This window comes from Tursiops truncatus, chromosome 2 (assembly GCF_011762595.2).
Source record: "Tursiops truncatus isolate mTurTru1 chromosome 2, mTurTru1.mat.Y, whole genome shotgun sequence".
NCBI classification, from domain to species: Eukaryota; Metazoa; Chordata; class Mammalia; order Artiodactyla; family Delphinidae; genus Tursiops; species Tursiops truncatus.
This window is the reverse complement of record NC_047035.1, coordinates 93,421,943-93,436,767: the sequence shown is the minus strand read 5'-3', so window position 1 is coordinate 93,436,767 and position 14,825 is coordinate 93,421,943. Positions and strand designations below refer to the sequence as shown.

The following is a 14,825-nucleotide window of genomic DNA, read 5'->3' as shown; positions in this document are numbered from 1 at the left end:
TTTTCAACTCTAGTCTCTTCAAATATTTTCTCGGGTCCTTTCTCTCTCTCTTCTCCTTCTGGGACCCCTATAATGCGAATGTTGTTGTGTTTAATGTTGTCCTAGAGGTCTCTTAGGCTGTCTTCATTTCTTTTCATTCTTTTTTCTTTATTCTGTTCCACAGCAGTGAATTCCACCATTCTGTTTTCCAAGTCACTTATTCATTCTTCTGCCTCAGTTATTCTGCTATTGCTTCCTTCTAGTGTAGTTTTCATTTGTTATTGTGTTGTTCATCTCTGTTTATTTGTTCTTTAATTCTCTAGATCTTTGTTAAACATTTCTTGCATCTTCTTGATCTTTGCCTCCATTCTTTTTCCGAGGTCCTGGATCATCTTCAGTATCATTATTCTGAATTCTTTTTCTGGAAGGTTGCCTATCTCCACTTCATTTAGTTGTTTTTCTGGGGTTTTATTTTGTTCCTTCATCTGGTACATAGTCCTCTGCCTTTCATCTTTTCTATCTTTCTGTGAATGTGGTTTTGGTTCCACAGGCTGCAGGACTGTAGTTCTTCTTCCCTCTGCTCTCTTCCCTCTGAGTATTCTTTCTTATGCACACTTTTTTGTTATATCTATGTAGTAGAATTTACCAATTTGTGTGTGTGTGTGTGTGTGTGTGTATGCGTGCGTGTGTGTGTGGTTTATTAAAAGATCCTTTCACATTCAGCTATTATGAGTCAAATCACTCATACTTTCACATACTACATTTATTATTTTATTCTTCTTGGGATTTCTTGGTCTATCTGGAATTTAATTTGGTGTTTCAAGTGATTTAGAGATCCAACTTTTTTTTCATATAATGATCTAGTTGTCTGAACACCGTTAAATGAATAAGTTATATTTTCCTTAACTGATGCAACTTTAATAATGTAATAAATTCCCAATATGTATATGCCTTACTTTCTATTCTATATTAATGATCTAGTCATGTAATTTTACCATGTTGTTTTAATTATTATAGATTTATAACATAATATTTGGTATGACCAGTACCTTTTCATTTACAGTTTTCTACAATTTTTCTCTCCAAGAATATGTTTCTTTTTCATGTGACCTTAGATTCAATTTATATGCATAAAAATGTGAATTTTGTCATGAAAGTAATAAAGTTTTGATTAATTTAGGGAGACTTTACATCTTTTGATATGGATATATCAGTATGAAAGTCTTCTCAAATATACAGAATCTCAAACATAGCAGACCTTTTTGATGCTCAAGGCTTCTTCTGTAACCTCCTTTTTTGGTGTGCCTAATTTAGCGTTTTAAATGTGTTTTTGGTGTATATCCATTTATATGATTACATTTATTCAGGGAGGTATTTTACCTGTTTTGTCACTATTGCAAGTGAATTCTTTTCTTCCATCCTGTCTTCTAACTGATTGCTGCATCTTTATGGTTAAATGTTTATAAATAGTTAAAAGAGTTCATAAATTCCCTAATGATATAAATTCATAAATTTATATCACTTAACAGAAGGAAGAGAATTTAATTTCTTTCTATACAAATCACCAACACACTTAGTAGAAAATGAATCTAGGTCTACATACAAAAACAAAAGACCATTTTGTGTCCTCTTCTTTTTTTTTTTTTTTTTTGCTGTACGCGGGCCTCTCACTGCTGTGGCCTCTCCCGTTGCAGAGCACAGGCTCTGAACGCGCAGGCTCAGCGGCCATGGCTCACGGACCCAACCGCTCCACGGCATGTGGGATCTTCCCGGACCGGGGCACAAACCCGTGTCCCCTGCATCAGCAGGCGGACTCTCAACCACTGCGCCACCAGGGAAGCCCTGTGTCCTCTTCTTATCCAATCTTAAAACATCTTCATGAGGGAGATGTTATGATAATCCTCATTTTACAAGAAATATGAGACCAGTGCAGTTTGATGGCTCACCACAGCTCCACAAAATCAATGATTCTGTTCAGGCAGCTTACACAAACTTCTAGGTCTTCAACTGGTTCAAGAAGTCACCCCTACCACAAGGCTTTCATCCTTGTGTTTTGTGTGAAAATCTATGTAGGAAGAAAGAGGAAAACAGTGCAGTTTCTTTCAAACCTCAGAAAAGGTAGAAATAAACTCCACAAAATCCTGGAACAGAAGCTGAGGCAGATGGACAGAACTCAGAAAGAGAGCCAGCTAGAACCCCTGGAGGGATGAGCTTCTCAGGAAGTCAGGCAGGACAGTGCCTGGTTAGAGAAAAAAACAGTTGCTACATTTGTTTGTATGTTTATTCTGAATGCTTTTTCCACTCCATATATATATATATATATATATATATATATATATATATATATATATATATATATCTTTGGTAAATTTTCAACTGTTTTATATAATGAAGTTTTGTGTGGTGTTTTACAAAGAGAAATCTATTTTTATGGAGCTAGAATATGGTGAGGCTGATTTTGTAGCTTATCAAAAAGCAGGTGCTCTGCAGGGAGGCAAGTGAGCCTCTGTGGACACTTAGTGAACATTTCTAAATGGGAAACAGCAAAGGAAGGTTCCAAGTGACAGCCACTGAGAGGCCAGGGTAGTCTGAGCAGGAAACCCATAGTCGTCATTTCTGAATAGAAGCACATGGTATTTGAAAGATCTTGAAAAATTGCTTGCAGTATTTAAGGTAAAGCAACACAAATAGAACAGGAGCTCTCACCTGATCTATGTGCCATGCTTCTCTTCTGCTCTGCAATATGATTTCCACATTTTCTCCTAACTAGAGTGCTGCTTTGTTGCCCTAAATATCCGTACTCAGTGTACGGACCCTATGAGCTGACCGTACTCTGTTCAAACCTGATTTACTTGATTCTTCCACCTTCCAACCTGCCTTCGCCTGTGACACGTGCCCTCCTTGTTTTCCAGCTACTACAGCCTGTCATCCAAGCCTATCATTTTTGCTTTCAAAATAAATTAAACCTTTCTCCTCCAGCTAGATCCCAATCCTGGCTTTTATCCCTGAATTCTGAATTCTCTCACTTATTAAACACATTTTGACTGGGCACTACTGCTGATATATTCAGCCATAGCACTGGGCACAGGGTAGAGAAATGAGGGCGGTAGCACCTGTGGACACGGGAAAGGGTGTACTGACAGAATGTTTCAGGTGAAACTGTGCAGCTCAGGTCAAGAACGATGAGGAGCTTCCCTGCTGGGCTTCCTGACATGAACTCTTTCTAGTTCAATCCACCATGCCTTCTCTTCAGCCTGACTGCTCTCCTTCATTCCTGACTCAAAGCTTTCAAGTTCCTTCCTTCATCCATTCAGCTCATGCACCGAGTCCGTATGGCTCTGTGCTCAGAGATACATATGGGGTGAGATCCAGTCCCTGGCCTTAAGGAGCTCAGCAGAAGAAAGACCAGCAGACCCACAATTATGGAGAGAGAAGCCTGAAGCAGGACTAACTGGTGCTCTGGGGTCTCAGAGAGGGCATGAGAAACTCTGCTAGGCAATGGAAAGAGCTGGCCTGAAAGATGACCCTGAAGAAGTTTATCAGCTAGAGGTGGGCTAAGTTTAGGCAGAGAGCATCCCAGGCACAGGGAGCTGCAGGTGGAAAAACACAGAAGAATGAACGGAGGGCTCAGGGATAGTAGTCCCTCAGCATGGTGGGAGAGGAGGTGTATGGTTAGTGTGGTAATGACCCAGATTCCAACCACACCACTGGATGTGATGGCCATATGTTCCCTCCGCCATGTGGATTTATCATCCCTGAGGATGCCTGAGGCCGTAACAACTAATAATAAGGTTTCAAATGAATGAAATCCCATGCAGCCACTTCTGACTCTCATCTCACATGCCGCTGCATGGACATGGCTGGGCTTGTACGGGGCTCAACAGTCACTGTGAATCAGGCTCTGGGATCAGGGCTCATATTCACAAGTCACAGTGTGGAATGAAGGAGTATAAGTTGTAGAACTGAGGCACCTATTGCCCTAGCTGCAGGAGTGTTGGCATCTTATGGCTCAGATTAATTTTCCTCTAGGACTTGCTCTCATTTGAAGAGAGTGAACTCACCCAAAGCCATGACCCCTTCCCATAACTCACATCTAGTGATAACCCACATCCAGTGATGGATGCAAGGAACAAAGCCTGGGTCCCTTACCTTGATACAGAACAACTCTAAGGGACCACTCCAGCTCCAGGGCCTCCCATGGGACTGGCTGACCTTGTCACTCTGCATGGCAGCTCAGCTCCCTCTTCCTAATCCTGCTTCCTTCACTCCACCATAGGTGTTCATCCCAAGAGCACTCCCAATGCACACAAATCTCTGTCTCAGAGTCTACTCTCCAGAGAACCTGATCCACAACAGATACCCTAGGCAGCCTTGTTCCCATTCAAACAAGAGCAGATAGTACTAACATAGTTTCAGAAAGACTGTATCAATCTGAAGGAAGTTGGTCAGCCATGGAAACCAGGTAAGGTAGTTGCTGGCAGTGCTCACTCATGCACGTGCTGGAAGAAGGGGCCTTGTCAGGGCCTTATAAGTTGTGTTCTACCTGGAAAAACATTTCTCTCCTGGGGAGCTGGATGTGTAGGGCTACTGCATCTGGTGCCATTAGATGAACCCACATCCTATAACTAAATCCTCTTTCCCATTTCTCATGCTCATCAAGAAGCAGTGTGATTCTCATCTGCCCTTCTGTGTACCTGCAGACAGAAAGTGCCTGGATGCGTGGTCCATCTGGCAGTTACACTTTCTTATTTTCAATTATCATATTCAGGCTTGGAGTCCACCACTTGAAAATTCCATCAGCCTGAGTGGACTGACGGGTGCTGAGAGAGTGGGGAAGATATATGTGGAAGCCCACAAGGCAGAGCCTAAAACTTGGATGACAGTCAATCCACCATGGTAATGCCCTTCTGGGGATCTCTTGGTACACAGTCAACTTCTTCTTACGATATTTTAGCCTAGACTTTCAAATGTCCATAAACTTAACTCAGAGGGAACACAGAAACAGTTCTGCTTTCCCAGTGCAGCCCCTTCTCAGACCAAACTCACTAGGAAACAAACCTCTTTTCCTTCAGATGTCAGGGGAGATGGCTGTTGGGAGGTTAAAGAGCTTTTTCACAAGCAAAGGAAAGGAAAGGAATTGAGAGCTTCCCCTGGAGTGAGCAAGGACCAAGGCCCTCCTGTGAGGAGATATGGTTGGTATATTAAAGCAAGATTTCTGTAAGTAGAGATGATTTTGCTGGTAACTGCTTTCTGAGTTCACTTTAAACCTCAACAGTAAATTGATTGATGTTGGTGAATAAAAATTCACATTTTAAGGCAAGACTAGATAAATTTCAACATAAAGCTTTTTCTCTGCCCTTTGGCCCCTTTTCTCCTCTGCAGTGTTCACTGTACATCTGCATTATGCATTAACCAGACCTCCCCAATGGCAAAAATACCTGCTTAACCATAAAGATCACTTTTTCTTCTTCTGACGTCAACCAGGTAATTCCTTAGAAGATAACATTCTTTCCTCAACACTGTAAGGTGTCACAATGACCCACTACTCACTTTTTACCTGTGGATATCTTGGTAATTTTTATGTACACTAACATTATATCATTTCCCTTAAAGATAGCAGTTGATGATCACACTGGTCAGATGACCTGGGGAGACACTGGGCCATACCTAACAGAAGTTCTTAGCTTAAATACTTACTTGTGACCCTATTAATATTATTAGCTATATTGCTTGTACTCTGCCTCTTTTAGAAGATGATTATTTCTTGCATTACCAAATGTGTGACTGAGCCTCAGATACAATTACTGATGATTAGATGACTTGAATCTATTGACCAAATATACAGTCCTATAAGATCAGTGATTTTAATAGTGTAACTCCAGATATGAGAAGAAGCAACAAGACAGAACCATTTCCTGGACCATAATGGACTAGTAAGACAGGCAGTCCAGAGGCTTTTGGCTACTGTTAACAGGGCCTAGTCCAGTAATAAGTGGCCTATCAATGAAATCCCCACCTGACATGGGCATAAACATTCCTAGTCCCTTGGGACAAATTGGTCATGAAATGCCTCCAAACCTTGGTTGAAATTAAAACCTAAATAAACGGAAGGGACTGTAAAATAAAGAATGTTACCCACCATCCAGTTCTACAAGAATTAAATTATTAGCCACTGCCATCACTGACATGCAATGTACCCTGAAAGGAATTCAGGGTGAGGATCAGGGTGAGGCACCCTATGCTAAGGGAAAACTGGCAGAACAAGACTTTAGATAGTTGGATATTTTCAACAGAAAATTTTTATGAACCCAGTTTCTTATATCTTCCCATAGTTAGAAAAGCACTGAAGCCATTAACTGTTTCTTCCTCATGAATAGTAGCAATCTTCTACTGAGATGACTGCTTCCTTTCATGTACACTTTTGCCAAAATCCCAAGTACACTGACCTCTCCCTGTACCTCTTTGAAACAGTTCTCAGAGTTCTTGGAGCGACTGTCTACTGGGTTATTATCCTCAGGATTATTGGCTCGAATAAAATTTTCCATCTCTTTCTTAGATCGACTATCGATTAACTGTTTTCACTGACAAAACTCTATGTAAGTAAGGAGTCAAAATTGTGTCTGCCCAGCTGCTTGATGCCTAAAGAACATCCACTTAGCTTCCAGTCCCTGAGAGCAGGAGACCAGGCTAATACCTTCCAGATACTGTCTTTGAAAAATGGAATTCTGGATGGACATTTCCTGTCTCTCACAATCTGGCGTTTCTTTGTGGGGAGAGGGGTATTTTCCAAGTCTCTGCTTTTGAAAACTGACTTCAAAACGGAATTTAGGAAATCACTCTCATCTCTACACCACCTCTATCTCCTCCCTAATCTCTCTCCTCAACACCGCATTACATCCTGCTCCTATATGGCGTGTGGGGTCCCCAGAGGTCTACTGGAGGAGAACATGTACGACCTCTCGTCATTTGGTCAGTTGAGGTGACTTTCTTCTGGACAGGTGTCTGTGTCAGCTGGACCTGGTGACATGATGGTAGAGATGCCGGCAAGGCCTGTCTCAGAGTGGCAGTGCTGGTGAAGAGCTCCTACTATCTCCCCAAGGCCCTCTCTTGCTACTTAGGCAAAGGAGGCTCAGGGAGTGTTGTGAGCAGAGCCCAGAACTGATTCCTAGACCAGGGCCCCTTCCACCAGGACATTTGCTGAGCTGTTTCACTCATGCGCTAATCAATCACACATTTAGACAACTACTTAGTCCACAAATGTTCACTAAGCCCCTACCATGGGAAAGCACAGAGCCTGGGTCACTAAAAGGAGCAGGAAGAAGTGTGGGTGCTGGTGGGGGGAGCCACAGATGGGCACATGCAGAAGGACACGATGTAGACCCTACAGTAGTAGCCCGTGCCTGCAGGAGGCCTTAGCTCCCAGGTGACAGAAGAGGATTCGAAAGGTCATATGAAGGGCCAGGGGAAACATCCCCACCTCACAACTTGGTAGAGGGCTCCAGGCCCTTGGAACAGAGGACAGGCACTGCCAGCCAGGACCGGCTTCACAATCTGTGGGACCCAGAGCAAAATTAAAATCTGAGGCCCTTTGCTCAAAAAAAAAAAGTATTAAAATCAAGACAGTAAGAGCAGAACATTAATCCAAGCATGGGGCTCTTCTAAGTACAGGACTCCATGTGACTTCACACGCCCATGGAGCTGGCCCTGATGCTACTCATATTTACCATTTCATTCACAAAGCCAAGGAATGTCAGACCACCCAGTACCTAATCCAGGCAACTCCTGAGCAAAAAAGGAAGCAGAGGCCCAGAGAAATGAAGTGACTTGTCCACGGTCTCACAGCTGGTTACTGGCAGCCAAGTCTCCTTAGAAAACAGCTACACCCTGCTTTGCCAATCAGAATTATATCCCATAGATTTGTCTACCTGCTTGTTTACTTCCTACTGTAAAGTTGGCTAGGTATAGGATAAAAAGAAGAAAATATGCTCATTTGTACATAAAATAAGGCCCCCCCAAACCTGAAGGCAGAACCCTTTATCTGCCCCAGATTCTCCAGCCACCACTGTTGGCTCCTCTTTCTGGGGAAGCAGCCCAGGTCCACCCAGGAAGTCTCTCCACTGTCCAGATGCTCAGGCATGGCGCATGGCACTCCACCACATGACTGGCATCTTTCGAGGGTCTCCTGACCATCCTTGATGAGGGTGAGGGGAGACAGAGCACAAATCATGACCTGTCACCGCTGAAAGGACCATGGAGATGAGCAGAATAACACTTCCATTCTATAGATCAGAGACCTGAGGCCCAGAGAAGGGCTGTGGAGAGCTGGGAGAAGAACAAAGGTCTGCTGGTAGAGAGCTCCCCAAATGCCAGTCTTGGCTCAGAAACTGTGTGTGACCATATTGCTAGCTGTACTTCCTTCTCTACAACATTGGGAGGTAAGCGGAGAAGAAAGACAAGAAGGTGTGATGAAAGCGGCTTCTGAGCCAGATAGACCTGGACAGTTCTGCTGCTTTCCAGCTGTACAAGTTTTGCTATCATGGAAATACTAAGTCTCAGTTTCCCCATCTAAAAAATGAGCATAGAATGTACCCCACACATTGGATGCAATGAGATGGCCTAAGAGGCCCTGATCCTGCCATTATAGTATGTGCTCAACCAAGGTTGTGTCCTGCCCACCCTCCCTCTCTTCCTCTGCATCAGGAGTTCCAGCTGGGGCCACATTGGAAACCTTTCATGGGTGGTGTGAGGTGAAGCATCCCAGCATCTAGTTGCATCTCCGGAAAGATATGGACCTGAAGACCTTATGAGAAAAGACTTTAACCATGTATACAACTGGGGTTCTGACTCACTGGCAAACTAGGGTTCAGTGGGAAGCGACAGGGAGAAGCAGAGGGATCCTCATTATGGATCAGCAAAGGCCTGGCATAACATCAGACACACCCAGAATGCCCAGAAATCTTTGAGGGAAGAGGGAACCTTGAAATAGCTGCTAAGACCCTGTGCACCAGCAGGGGAAGTTAATAAGTAGTAAAATCCATGAGTTCCCATTAAGGGGGGGTCTCCTGGTTACTCAGGGTGCTGAGGCCTGCAACTGTCTCCACCCCACACAATGCCATGAAGAAGCCTACAGGGGCCCCTATGGGTGGGGGACTCCAAGGATTGCCCACTGGCCATTTCTGTCACCAAAGCTGCTCCTTTCCAGCTCACCACTCATGCGCCCTCCTCCATGTAACTTTCATCCCCTCCTGCCTTCACTCCTGCTGACTCTCAGCTTAAAAGCCCCTTTGTACCCAAAGAAGTCTTCTCCTGCCTCAGCGCCTCTCCTTGGGGAAGCTCTTCTCACCCCATCAGCAGGAACCTCGTACACATTTGTGGTCCTTCACACTGGCCTGGATCTCTCTCCCGTGGCAGCCTCTCCCTGGGGCTGGGACCCAGGCCTTTGTCCCCAGACACTGTGAACCTCCTGGGGCAAGAAACTTTAAATTGGTCACCTCTGTACACTCCTCAGTGCCTGACACAGTGCTGGTGAGTGTCTTTGGTTCAATAAAATGAGATAATTGGGTCACTAATTATTCCACACATGTGCAAGTCTCTGCCCTCTACATTTCAGTCCCAGCGTTTGAGAAAAACAGAAAAGCAGGGCAAGAGGCCCAGATGCATCCCTTCCTGTGCTGAGAGCAGCATTGGGGGAGTAAGCAGAAGCCCACTGTACCCTTCCCCACCTCCTGCACCACACACACCAACCAGCACATGCACACTGCAGAGCCTTCACTGGTTTCTGGGCATTTCATTATCTTTGTCATGTTTCCCATGGCCTATGGGTCACAGAAAGGGGTCACACATGAGGTCACTGGGAGGGTTTACACCACAATCTCTCTGCAATTCACTGGGGAAATCCACCCTGGCAGACCCACCACCTACAGGTTTTCCACAGCCCTGGTCTCCCAAGTGCCAGCCCTCAAGATCCCTTGCTTCCGCATGTCCTCAGACACTTGGAGTTCCCCAAGGCTTCCATGTCCTGAGCAACCCCTCCTACCCAGAAACACCTGTCTCTGAACCTGTGTATCCAGCCTTGGCTCTCTCTGCAGTGCCATGGACTCTGATTACAGACACTCTCATCAGAGTTCCTGCAGGGGATGGGAGCACATTTAAAACAATGCACACGGGCTTCCCTGGTGGCACAGTGGTTGAGAGTCCGCCTGCCAACGGAGGGAACACAGGTTCGTGCTCCAGTCTGGGAAGATCCCACGTGCTGCGGAGCGGCTGGGCCCGTGAGCCATGGCCGCTGAACCTGCACGTCCAGAGCCTGTGCTCCGCAACGGGAGAGGCCACAGCAGTGCGAGGCCTGCGTACCGCAGAAAAACAAAACAAAACAAAACAAAAAACCATGCACACGAGGATGGAGGACTGAGTTCTGGAGCATAGGCACTTCTGCAGAGAAAAGAGGGGGTGAGGGCTTGGACTTAGTTGTACAGTTCTAGTTCTCTAAAGTGACGGGCAGGGGTTCTAAAGCCAATGTGGCAAATAGGAGGGGTGTCCATGGTTGGCAAAATAGTCTGTGTGTGTGTGTGCACGCATATTTCACAATTTAAAATTTTTAAAAAGAACAAAAGCACTTGAGGATTTAAGTACAACATACTTCAGAAACATATGACAGCAGTAGGACTCTCCTAGACCTTCTGTTCATTCTTAGGCATTGGAATAATTTTGGCCTCAGTCTGCTCCCCAAATCAGCTCCCCTGAGGGACCTTCCTCCCCTCCTCTTCCCTAGCCAACCCTGGGCCCCTGTTCCTTCTTCCCTCCTGCCTGTGGCTGGCCTGCACCCCTTTCTTCCTGGCGCCCAATCATCTCTGCTTCCAAGACCAAGCCTGGCCCAACCAGCCCCCAAATTCTCCCCCATCCTGCACATTCTTACCTTCTTCCCAGTGGCCCTCAGGCTGCTTAGGGCTGCCAGCCACAGAGCCCACACTGAAATTAACAAAAGGAATGCCTACAGAATCCTCACACATTCCTTCAATCTCATAGGAAGGAGGGTGTGGCCAAGAAGATCCTGAACTCCTTTCCTCCCAGGGTCACACCAAAATTACAACTATTTACAGAGCAACTACTGATGAGAAAGGTCTGAAGACTAGCAGAAAGGATCTTCTACAACTAAAGATATAAAGAAGGATCCACAACGAGACAGGTAGGAGGGACGGGAGACATGGTTAAGATCCCTACACCCCGGGTGGCCAACTCACTAATGAGAGGATAATTATGACTGCAGATGTCTTCCCCAATGAGTCAGGCGTATGAACCCCACATTGGGCTCCCCAGCTGGATGTTCTACACCAAGAAGATGAGCACCCCCCAGAACTTCTGTGTTTTTGTAATGGCTAAAATCAAACTTATTTATTTTTTTCTTTAGTTTTTATTGAAATATAGTTGATTTATATGTATATACTTTCTTAGATTCTTTTCCATTAGCGGTTATTACATGATATTGAGTATAGTTCCCTGGGCTATACAGTAGGTCCTTGTTGGCTATCTATTTTATATATAGTAGTGTATATATTTTAATCCCAAACTCCCCTTTGGGATTGATCCCTCCCCCAACCTAGGCGCTTTGGTAACCATAAGCTTGTTTTCTATGTCTGTCAGTCTGTTCCTGTTTTGTAATTAAGTTCATTTGTATCTTTTTCTTAGATTCCACATATGAAAGCAATATCATATGATATTTGTCTTTGATACTAACTTCACTTAGTATGTTAATTTCTAGGTCCATCCATGTTGCTGCAAATGACATTATTTCTCTTTCTTTTTTTTTTTTTTACAGCTGAGTAAGATTCCATTGGTATATTCCATGTAGTATATTCCATATGCCACATCTTCTTTATCCATTCATCTGTCAACGGACACTTAGGATGCTTCCATGTCTTGGTTATTGTAATAAATAGTGCTGCTATGAACATTGGGGTACATGTATCTTTCCGAATTACAGTTTTCTCTGGACATATGCCCAGAAGTGGGATTGCTGGATCATATGTTAGCTCTATTTTTAGTTTTTTAAGGAACCTCCATACTGTTTTCCATAGTGGCTGCACCAATTTACACTCCCAACAGTGGTGTAGGAGGGTTCCTTTTTCCCCACAACCTCTTCAGCATTTATTATTTGTAGACTTTTTCATGATGGCTATTCTGACCCATGTGCAGTGATACCTTACTATAGTTTTGATTTGCATTTCTCTAATAATTAGTGATATTGAGCATCTTTTCATGTGCCTGTTGGCCATCTGTACGTCTTCTCTGGAGAAATGTCTATTTAGATCTTCTGCCCATTTTTTTGATTGGGTTGTTTGTTTGTTTTTTTATATTGAGCTGCATGAGCTGTTTGTATATTATGGAAATGAATCCCTTCTGGGTCACATCGTTTGCAAATATTTTTTCCCATTCCTTAAGTGGGCTTTTTGCTTTGTTTATCATTTCCTTTCCTGTGCAAAAGCTTTTAAGTTAAGTTAGGTTCCATTTGTTTATTTTTGTTTGTATTTTCATTACTCTAGGAGACAGATCCAAAACGATATTGCTGCAATTTATGTCAAAGAGTGTTCTGCCTATGTTTCCCTATAGGAGTTTTACAGTATCCGATCTTACATTTAGGTCTTTAATCCATTTTTAGTTTATTTTTGTATATGGTGTTAGAGAATGTTCTAATTTCATTCTTTCACATGTAGCTGTCCAGTTTTACTGTGCTGTCCAGTTTTCCCAGCACCACTTTTGGAAGAGACTGTCTCTTCTCAATTGTATTTTCTTGCTTCCTTTGTTGTAGATTAATTGGCCACAAGTGCACGGTCAACGCACTTTATTTCTGGGCTCTCTATCCTGCAGAACATTTGGCTTTAAGGCCAGTAGCGCTACTTCTGGGAGAGCCAGAGGTCTGTGGAGAATAGAAAATCCAGTCCTAAAAGGTGCATATAAAATTTCACATGCTCTAAGTCCAAGGGCAGAAGAAGTAATCTGAAAGAAGCCTGGGTCAAACTCACATGTTGATCTTAGAGAGCCTCCCAGAGAGGCAAGAGGCAACTGAAACTCAGCCTAAGAACTTAGATACTGGCAGCAGTCACTAATGAGAGCACATCCCACTAAGAGAACACTGGTGCTGGTAATCACCATTGTGGAATTCTCTGTCTAGATTATTAGTACAGTGCAGTGACTTGCCCTTGTCCACTTGCGAGTCTGCCTCAGTCCCGAGAAGCCCCAGTCCAGGCAATTAGCTGGGCAGGGATACTGCCCCACTCACCAACAGGCCTGCTGCCGAAGGACACCCTGCGTACCCAGTAGCTCCAGGACTGGCCCTACCCACCAATAGGCCAGTAAAGCCCCAGGACCCTGACACTAGCCATCAGACCCAGGCCCACACACCAGAAGGCCTACATTAGCCCTAAATCCAGCCTCACCAACCATAGGTAGGCCTCAGCACTGGTCCCAACCACCCTCAGGTTGACGCCCACTCCTGAAACCCAGGGCACTGCAGCCAGAGACCCTGGGACCCAGCTCTGCCCACCAGAGGGTCAGCACTAGCCCTGAGGCCCCTCCTCAGCCCTGCCACTGCCCACCAGCCAGCTAACATCTACAACAGAAACTCAGGACCTTGAAGCCAGACACAGAGCCACCCACCAGTGAGTCACCCCTAGGCCTGGGACTGTCCTCACCCTCACTGGGTAGACAATAGCCCTGGGAAAACCATGGCACTACAGCCAGTTGTGTCGGGGTCTGGTGCACTCACCAGTGGGCTATCACTAGCTCTGGGTCAGCCCAGAGCCCACGGCCACACAAGTCAGGAATTGGCCCTGCCCACCAGTGGGCATACACCAGGCCCAGATACCCCTAAGCCATGGCCCCCCCCATCAACAGGCTGATCCAACTCTGGAAGCCCTGAACCTACTGCTGGCCACCCCGAGACGAAGCTTTGCCCACCACTAGACCAGCATTAGCCCAAGGACCCCCTTTCCCAGGGCTCTGTAGCCAATCATTTCATGACACAGCCCTGCCCACCTACAGGGGGCAGCCTATGCCCAAGGCAGGGCCTGGCAACCCACCTGACACAGGTGCAGCTACACCAACCACCACGCCTACAGTAGTCAGCCTGCCACAACAGACAGACCCACGCAGTTCACACAGAGGGCACCACTAAAGCTTATTGCTTGGGTGACCAGAGGGGAGTGCACTGATGGGCCCCATAGGACATTTGCTCATAAGGCCACTTTTCCAAGATTGAAAACAAAACCAACCTACCAAACATATAGGAATAAAAATGGTGAATTAGGCAAAATGAGGCACCAGAGAAATATGTTCCAAATGAAGGAATAAGATAAAACCCCAAAAGAAGAACTAAGTGAAGTGGAGATAAGCAACCTACATGATAAAGAGTTTAAGGTTATGGTCATAAAGATGGTCAAAAAGTCAGAAGAAGAATGGATGAAGAGAGTGAGAAGTTAGAAGTTTTCCTTCTTACTGGAAAACCTTACTCTTTGGGGGAAGTAATTTTGAACAGGAAGGGGGTGAGGGATTGCTTTTTTTTAAAAAAAAAAAAAAAATTGATTTGGCCTCCAGAGGAAAAGATTGCCTAAACCAGGTGCTGATGAAGTCACAGAATGACTCCACCTCTGGAATGAGCTTCATTTTCATGTATTTTGGTAAGAAATTTGGCTCTCAGTTGAGAATTCAGTCACTCTACCTGTTCAAGGGCAAGATGATAAGGTTCTATCAGACCAAATGTCTAAACAAAACTGAGACTCTACCAAGGTCAGAAATGCTACACTTCAAGCCAATAGATCTCTCTTGGGCTTGCTTGTTTTGACTTGTAACTA

General features: G+C 44.8%; 1 long non-coding RNA gene across 1 annotated transcript in view; it reads right to left on the bottom strand.

The window, feature by feature from the left end:
- Positions 1 to 14,825, bottom strand: part of LOC141278015 (uncharacterized) — a 220,635-nt gene that overhangs the window by 70,970 nt on the left and 134,840 nt on the right. The gene's annotated exons all lie outside the window — the stretch shown is intronic.